A 9,297-nucleotide genomic window follows, 5' to 3' on the forward strand; every position below is an offset into this window, starting at 1 on the left:
GGAAGAGAAAGAATAATCGGTAATTTTTGCTTTTTTAAAGAGATTTACAATTGAGGTGTTCACAATTCGTTCCAAAATGTTGTCGTGTACATACAAAATTGCAAAACGACGCTACACAGTGGTGTCCGAGAGGAAAAGAGTAAATTTCTTATAGGTCTTCAAAGAGAGAAAACTCCCAGGGAGTTTCTGTTCATAATCGGCCTGATGATTTTGTCCATCACTGGTCAATATGATTATTTATTTATTCCATGTTTTTTTTTTTGCTCTTATACACGATAACTAGAGTCATTTGGCAATCTATTGCATCTGTTTATTTAGAATGCAACTAATTTGGTGAGTCAATGCATTTTGTGACTACGTATTCAAGCTGACGCCACCGCTTGAGCACTTTTGAGGTAACCTTCTAGGAAAATGCGATGGAGTGAAACTTATCCCAATTTTACCTAAGCATGCTTTACTGGAATGAGTCGCATCCACCCCGAGATTACATAAAAATTAAGAACTCACATTTAAAATGAACGAAAAGAAACCGATCATTTGCTTTTAGCTTTTGAAGTATGTATACATATGCTTGCCGAAGGAAAGAGCGCATAGTTTTAATTGCAAGTTCATTAGAAGTGCAATAGTTTAGTAAATTTTCCTAGAGTCTATATTTTCATACAAAACTAGTATTAGTAAATACACAGTTTGGAAAAAATTTTATTTTGCTAGCGCATTCATCTGATGCTGTCGCTGAGCTGCCGATGATGGGCTACAGTGCATAGATTTTAATTATCCAATGATGACAGTAATAAATACATATACATTTTACTCTGTTGTCAGCACTTACTACTTATTCGCTTTAACAACTGATTCAGTGTGTAATATAATTTTCCTTTCAGGTAACTGCGACCATACATAAGAGTGTACTTACATACAAGTGGCTGCATACCTTTTAAATGAACTTAGCTAACAAGTGCATTTTTAAATAATTGATATTGTTTTGATTTATTATTACGAATATGACTCAGGATAACGATTATGTTTTCTTGGGTGCACAATGAGCCATACTTAGCAAAGAAATATCAGCAAGCTTAGAAAATTTATTGCTTAATTTAGGGATGGCAAAGTCGACTTCGACTTTTGACCAAAATCGACATTTTACTCCTCAAAGTCGAGTTTTAGTCATCGACTTTCAGTTTATGGAAGTCGACTGAAGTCAACTTTTCACTTGCGACTCTCGACTTTTTTTTAATTATTTGCAGTGGCGTCTTTTAAATTAAAAGTGATCTTCTAACAAGGGCGTGGAGTGCTAGTTGGTCATATTTCAAAAAAAAAATTGCCAATAAAACTGAAGTGAAATGTGAAAAGAAGGGTAGAGATATGAATTTTAATGACAGTACAACAACATTGTCAAATCATTTAAGAGCAGCGCATATAATTATTATACGAAAACAAGTTCCTCGAATTTGTTAATCGTTTGTCTCCACAATCTTCAGTTAAAAATGAGGTAAGATATACATAGGTATTTATTTTAACAATTTCATGCAAGAAAGTTTTTCTCCATGAATTTATGTAAGTTTATATAGTAAGAGTATAGTAAAGATGCATACATATCTCACATATGTATGTAGTTGCTGAAATGCAAAAAAGCCACAACTAACTAAAATTTTTTATTGCATAAAACGATAACACTGTGCGACAATTTTATGACAATTCAAGCCAGCCCAGACTTTGCTAATATTTTCTGAAAGTATACATATCCAGTAATGAAACAGTCGATAGATTTGAAGCACTTGATTTTTATTGATTCAAAAGCAACCGTTATTTTATGTACATACACAGTTATTTTATATATATACATTCCATCGGATAATTTGTTCCTGTTTTTGCATTAAACACCAGTTACAATTGAAACGATTTTTTCTTGCTCAGCGCTTGAATTGGTTATCGTGAGCAAAATTTCAAAATTGTCCTAACAATTTTTAATACTTATACATAATTTTACTCCCCGTTAGAACTTCGGAACAATTAATTACGTATACGAATATTCTTGAATTTCGATCAATTATGCATCGATAATTGTGTTAATTGAAAATCCCTTTTGTATTTGAAATGTTCCTCTTTCCCCTTTTAATAATTTTTGTTGCAATATATTTCTCAAATAGGCAAATTACCCATAATCTGGTATCACTGTACCGAATGACCGATTAAATGTCCAGCGATGGAAATTCTGTTTATTCATAGAAATGCGTAACTGCGGAAACCTCGTAAATAAACCGATTTTCCATACAAAATTAAGTAAGTTTACGGGGTTTCCACGGTTACGAGGCATTTACGCGTTTAGATGAATTGCCCTATTAAATTATATGCTGTATGTATTTATTTGCTTACACTTCTCATAGATGTTCTTCTGTAACAGCAAACATATTTTATTGCAAGAATTTCAGCCGTTTTTGGTTTTGAGAGAGTTAACTCGCATTTCGAGGTTAACTTTTGTACTGAAAGTTGACAGTTAACTACCGAATCTGAGTTAACCCTTATAACCTTAATTACAAGTCTTACAAATTAATTCCGATTTTTGGCAACATTTCACGCAAAATCGATAAAAATAAGGTGACATTCTTGAAGGCCATACAAGTGCCAATTTCTATTTTCGTTCAATTGAACAGCGAAATGGTTTTTTAGATTTCCCTTAGATGCTCATGTACATACATATGTATGTATGTACTATACCTGAATAAATTTAGTTAATACTAAGTGTTAATTCTATCTATAGAAAATAAATACAGGGATTTAGTTCGTTTGCAGCAAGAACGTTTAAGCTCAGTACATATGTACATTCATATGTATGCATATAATCACTTTAACAAAATAATTTACGCCCTCGCGATTTTCCTATGACTAAGTTTCATTCTTTGTATGACCAAAGTTTCTATTCAATAGAATAAGAAATTAAGACTTTACAAAGATTTTAATAAAAATTTACTTATTACAACCACGCTAAATAATTACCAACAATTACTTCCGAACCAGTTAAATTTAATATCGACTGCTGAGTGGATGATCGACCTACATATCTGGGCAGCCAGTTCGAAAACGCCTAATCTCAAAACAACTTTTCAAGAACGCCTTATTTCAGAACTTTATTGAAAAACACCCTATCACAGAGTCCACAAGTCTCCTTTGGCATTTTTCATTCATTTACAAAATGAGCAATGAAAACAAAAAAAAATATTTAATGCTTCCGCATTAAAGTTAACCAGTAATAATTATAGCATGAATGCGTAATTACAAGTTCAACTGGTCATACAAATTTTAAGTAGAATAAAGCGTTTATTATAATTTAAAATATGCAAAAAAAAATTTGCTAAAAGCGCATAAGTTCAAATAAGAAATTATACGCTGAGAAATAAAATTGGGTTGTAAGTGAATTGCGTACTTGCTCCTGACGAAAGTAAAAAATAATATACAAATGTACATACATTAGGGTGCATCACTCTCCATACAAAAAAATTGTAGACTTAAACTCATTTACGAAAAATTCTACTTTTGGAGGTATTTTAAATTTGGTACAGCTCACGTAGATCGAAATATTTTGGCGGGACTCTCAAATATAATAAAAATTTTATAACTCCGGTGGAAATATCGCAACTTTATTTGGTGATGCAGCCTAATGTATGTACACGGTATGTACTTTTCAACGCAATTTTCAGTTTTTAATTGCTAGATTTTAATTTTCAAACCGAACAAACAGATTAATCCCTTTGAAGCACAAAGCATTTGACTTCAGCTTAGCAGTTACAAGTTTCATACAAATCTTAGTGGGTTCACAGAGGTGTGGTTTTTTATGAGAAGTTTTTTAATGGTAGAACTCCCTTCGGAGATTTGAAATTACCTACCGAGATCCGTTCACTTAAAAATAAATGTTTGATGTTGCTCGCAGCAGGACTCTAACCCAATGGTATAAGGCGTAGTTAGAGATACTATGCCAACTCGATAGGGAGTTATTAAAGTTTTAAATTGACACACTTAGCGTCATTAAAAAAATTCAAAACTTTAAGCAACAAGCGAACTTATTTAAGCTTTTGATCGCCATAAAAATTCTTAATTTTTTATGTATGAATTAAGTTCAAACATATTACACGGAATAAAACATAAAAGTGGTAATAAAAATATTTTTCAAAATTTTCATCGCGTAATTTATGCTGTATGAAAAAAAATTAATTAATCACCTTTCCCATCAAGTTCGAAACACTTTCGGAAGTGTGTACATACGCAATAAATTTACTGTGTCTTCCAAAAGTATACTGTTAAGTGTAGCTATCACTATCCAAACTCAAGAGTCTAGTCTCCAGACAAAACATCAAAAAGAAAAGTAAAGCTGTTCACACAGTACAACAGCGTGAATGAAATTTGATTATGCACTTTTCTGTTTTATAGCTTTAATTGGATTAGCTAGCTACCTATAAGAATGATTGTATATTTTTTGTTTAGGCTTTTATTGTCACGCCGCGGCGTCTTTTCCAGTAGTTGAAATGGATTCCTTAGCGCTGAGAGAGAAAAGTGTCAGATTTCTTTTGAAAACATACAGGAATGTGCATATGCTTAGATTAGATCTTTATTTCAGCAGTACATGTGTACAAATGTATTATTTATTTCTGGAAATTGGTTCGTTGTATTGATTGTATTTTCATAATTGGGTGTTTACATACATGTAAAACCACGAGTGACTTGTGTGTACATATGTAGTAAGGGCGTTTTCTTTTACATTTAGAAGATTGTGTGATATTTTTAGTCAGAAATTTTGTAGTAACTTTTTGTATATCTCCTTTAGTTTCCGAGATATTGACTAAAATTGTATCAGTAATTTATTACAAATTAAGTTAATAATGCAGATTAAGTACAAATTATCGTTAATTTAGTAAAAAAAAAATGTATCACATTTTGTCGTCAAACAAAGGTGGCTGCAAAATTTTGGATTACACTAGGCGATAATAGTTGCATGTAAAATGGCCAAATGTAAACACCGTATTAGCTCTAGTTTTCGAGTTATTCTTGTTTGAAAATTCCACCAAAACACCTATAAATATATGCATATAAAAATGATATGTTTGTTTGTACGAAGCTTCAAAATTGCATAACGGCTGAATCGATTTGAATATATATTTTTTTTTTGATTGTTCGGTATAAAACCAGGATCATGTAAAATAAAAAACTTGGAGGGTTGCCTCTTGTTTGAAAAATTTCGAAATTTATAAGATAAATGAATTATTACATAGAAGTTTAAGAAGGCTTAAAGCCTGATTATGGCAACTTAACTTAACTTAACAGAACTTAGAAGTTAGAGAATCAAAATGAAACAGATTTCGACGTGGCATTAAGTTGCGTTAAGCTTCGGCTGTTCTATTATAAGCAACATCCATTGTAACAAAATTTTTAAGAGAGAGCCGTAAGTCACGTTAAGTTGCCATAGTCAGACCATAACAGTCGGTAATAATTTTGACTTGGGTTGCCACCTGTTTGAAAATCTTAAGCTCAATAAAATAGTTAAAATAAATGAAATATTACAATATAGGTATCGAATTAAAGACCTTTGAAAAACAGTACGGTCCTGCAAAAAACAGAACGGATGGTCACCGTACATATGTATGTATGTATATGTACATTTGTTAACCTCTGCTAATACATACATAATGCCAAAAATCACGATTAGTGGACCCTCGCTACAAATTTGTGCATTTACCTTGAGCATAGCTAAATGAATATTGATAATTTGTGCGAAATCGCTAACACACATCCATACAAAGTGTGAAAAGTCGCTTGTTATCAGGCGATTGCTAGTCCTTATCACCCATGAGCTTGCAAATGTATGCATGCATGTATGCATGTGTGTACATATTCTAATAATTTTAAAATGCAATAAGCGTATACATGTGTATGTAGAGGATTTTAAGTACATGCATATTCGAGTACATAACAAATAAAGCACAACAATAAAACAAACCACAATATTATCAACATTTTAATCAATTGCGAGCGTAATAAATAATTTGTTTGGCAAAATCGCCAAAGCTTTCATAAAAAAACACACATACCTACCGTATAAAAAATATTTTCCACCGCTATAAATACATACATACCTATTAGATGTGTTGCATTAAACACTTGCAATCATTTTGTTTTTATTAGTTTTGAATGCAATTTTACTCTTTAATTAATGCAAATAATGAGACGTAATTGCTTAAAAATCGTGCTTCAGACACACAGCTCGAAATAAAGGCTTACTTATGTAAATACTCGCACTTAAATAATCACGACATTCATATGCAGTAGGTATGTATGTATGTATGGTTGTTAACTGGTTTTGACTTTAAGGTGCATCTGTCCGATTTATCAAAATGGTTATCTAAGGTTTTTTCCCATATACACTCATAAAGAATTAAGTAAATTAAAGCATATTGCCTATCAATCAAATTTCTAAAGCTCGCTCCGTGAAACACAAATCTTCCAGCCAGTACAATCATTCGTACAATTGGCAAATGCATTTTGTTGCTAATTTAGATTGGTTATGCGACATTTTTTGTTGATATTACGGGTATAAATATTTATTGGAACACAGAAGCCAGTTTGTACGCGTGTGCAGATGTGTGTTTAATGTGGTTTTCGGATTAGTGTTAACTTGATGTGCGTTTTTTGTGTCTCACTGTTCTTTGCCTTTATGCACAATGCGCCAATCGTTAAATAACTATCCAGTCGGAAAAGTAGTAATGCATTACATGCGTGATAAATAATATAATAGGGGTGTTCACTATCCGGTGAATATTGTCTAGCATGGCGCATAGATAGCATAAACAGCATGATTGGCTAATGTTGTTGTTGTTTGAACACATGAAATAATAAAAAAAATTATCCAATCGTCCTATTTATGCTATCTATGCACCATATGCACCGGATCGTGAATACCCCAAATGTATTTCTTATGAGTTCCCGATAATATTACTGCTAATGTAATCAGCATTATAATGTATTCAAAAAGTTCCAAAAATTTCATATTGAAACACATTCATTTCTCGATACTAGGTAATGCAAAATTTAATGCCTCACTTTTCTTAGTTTAACATGTTTTACTGAGTATTTTTTCGATTACTATACCCCCACTGGGTACATATGTATGTATGTATATCGATTACAATTATTGTATTGAATTACATGCATTTGGTTATGGAAAATTAATTACAAACACATGTTGTACGAATTGCAATTGATATGGATTAAAAGATATTCTACAAAAATATACAAACATGCATCTTCATTTCATATACTTAATATGTACCGATTTTTGTTTCCAAGTCTATGTATATACATATGTATGTAAATAATAGCAAATGCCCGTCTAACTTTGCGACGCCTGATAAGAACCAATGCAAAAATAACGTTGATAAGCAAAAAAAGTTTGTAAAGAAAATATTAGTTTAGGTTGAAACGACCGAAGAGCAAAACGAACGCGCCTCACACATATACATACTGTATGGTAATACCATTTCCGGGCCCGGTACTAAATATAATCGGGCCCTCTACCCCCAACAACTTTTTTTTATATTTTTGAAAGAATTTCCAATACTCAAATTTATCGACATAGCAAAATATTATAACTTTTCTCTACCAATTTAATTTTCGGAAAACTCCGAGCCTTTTAAAAATTCCGTGATTTCACTAGGTGACAGACTTTATGTTTTGCCAAGACCTGTTTACAATGCCAGGAGGAGGTTATTGAGTAATGCTCATAAATAAATACATGCATACATAACTTCGGAGGAAATCTCATTTGTGACTCGTTTAAGATCAGCGGCTACAATGCCGTCATCTCCTGCTAGTGAAGAGCACAACACTAGTCTTGGTGGGACTAGTAAAAAGCCCATTCCTACTACACAAAGCGCCAAAGCGGATCAGTACCTGCTTCAGCATTCTAACCGAAACTCACAGAGTACTCGTATTTGTGATCGAATTAAAAAATCTTTTAAGATGATAACCTTATTAATCTTATACATAAATATGTATGTAGAAAAAATTAGATAGCTATACAGGGCAATTCTGGTTAAGATAGTAGCAAGTCTTCTGCAAGACAATTGAAATACAGTAGGCAAGATAGTTTGAAATATTTTGTTTATTCTGGCACGAAAATATCACAAAAAACACACTTGTCAACTTTCATAGTGAAAACCTCTTTTGACACGAAAGCATTTGACCATGTTCCAAATGGAGATGTACATTAGTGCGGATCGGTCCCCATACAAAAAAAAAGTTTTTCCAGTCCACCCCTAGGATTAAAGATATTTTGAAGGCGATCCCAAAAAAATTTTATTTTTTTTTTGCCACGCCCCCCCGATGGGCTATTTACTTTTTTTGGCACTACGTCGCCATTTTCACCGTTGTTCATGGCTTGGAAGCCGCCATAATTCTTACCTTAATCATTTTTTACTCCGAGTTCAAATTCTAGTAGTGACTGTCGGTATCTCGTTTCACATCATACCTAAATTCCAATTTTTTTTAGTCTGTCGAAAAGGCCTTTAAATTCTGTGAAACTTTTTCTAAAAAATGATTAAGGTAATAATTGTGGCGGCTTCCAAGCCATGAACAACGGTGTACGGCTCATTAAAATCGGACTTAAAATGGCGACGTAGTGTCAAAAAAAGTAAATAGCCCATCGGGGGGGGGCGTGGCAAAAAAAAAAAAATTTTTTTGCGATCGCCTTCAAAATATCTTTAATCCTAGGGGTGGACTGGAAAAACTTTTTTGCCGATCCACCCTAATGTACATACAGTATCGGTCATATCTGTAGCACGCCATTTCAAAGTGATATTGTGTGCCACTTATGTTTATTTATTTATTTTTAATTAAAATATAGTTCATTCTCAGACAAACCCCATATAAACCCAAGTTTAACAATTTGTAGAAAACTACAAAAAAGTGCAACAATTAATCGTTAATTGGAATTGCGAAGCATTAACTCGTGAATTTCGAAGAAAATGCAATTTTCACAAAGATAATAATTTATAAATTTAGGAATTTATGACGAGCGCTGCAGTTCGAAAAAAAAATGTTTGTATAAACAACAAGTAAGAAAGTCTAAGTTCGGGCGGAGCCGAACATTAAATACCCGGCGCAAGTATTAAATATATGTTTTTTCACCTTTCCGAAACCTTCCGCTAGATGGTAAGCCGGGGTGTATCAATTTTGAGTAAATTAGCGTCCTTCAATTTCGAAATATTGAAGTTTCAAGCATTTCTGAAATTTACCGTTATATGAGAAGCGGCC

Source organism: Rhagoletis pomonella, unplaced genomic scaffold (genome assembly GCF_013731165.1).
Source record: "Rhagoletis pomonella isolate Grant_MI unplaced genomic scaffold, Rhpom_1.0 Rhpom_scaffold_00006, whole genome shotgun sequence".
In the NCBI taxonomy this organism is placed as follows: Eukaryota; Metazoa; Arthropoda; class Insecta; order Diptera; family Tephritidae; genus Rhagoletis; species Rhagoletis pomonella.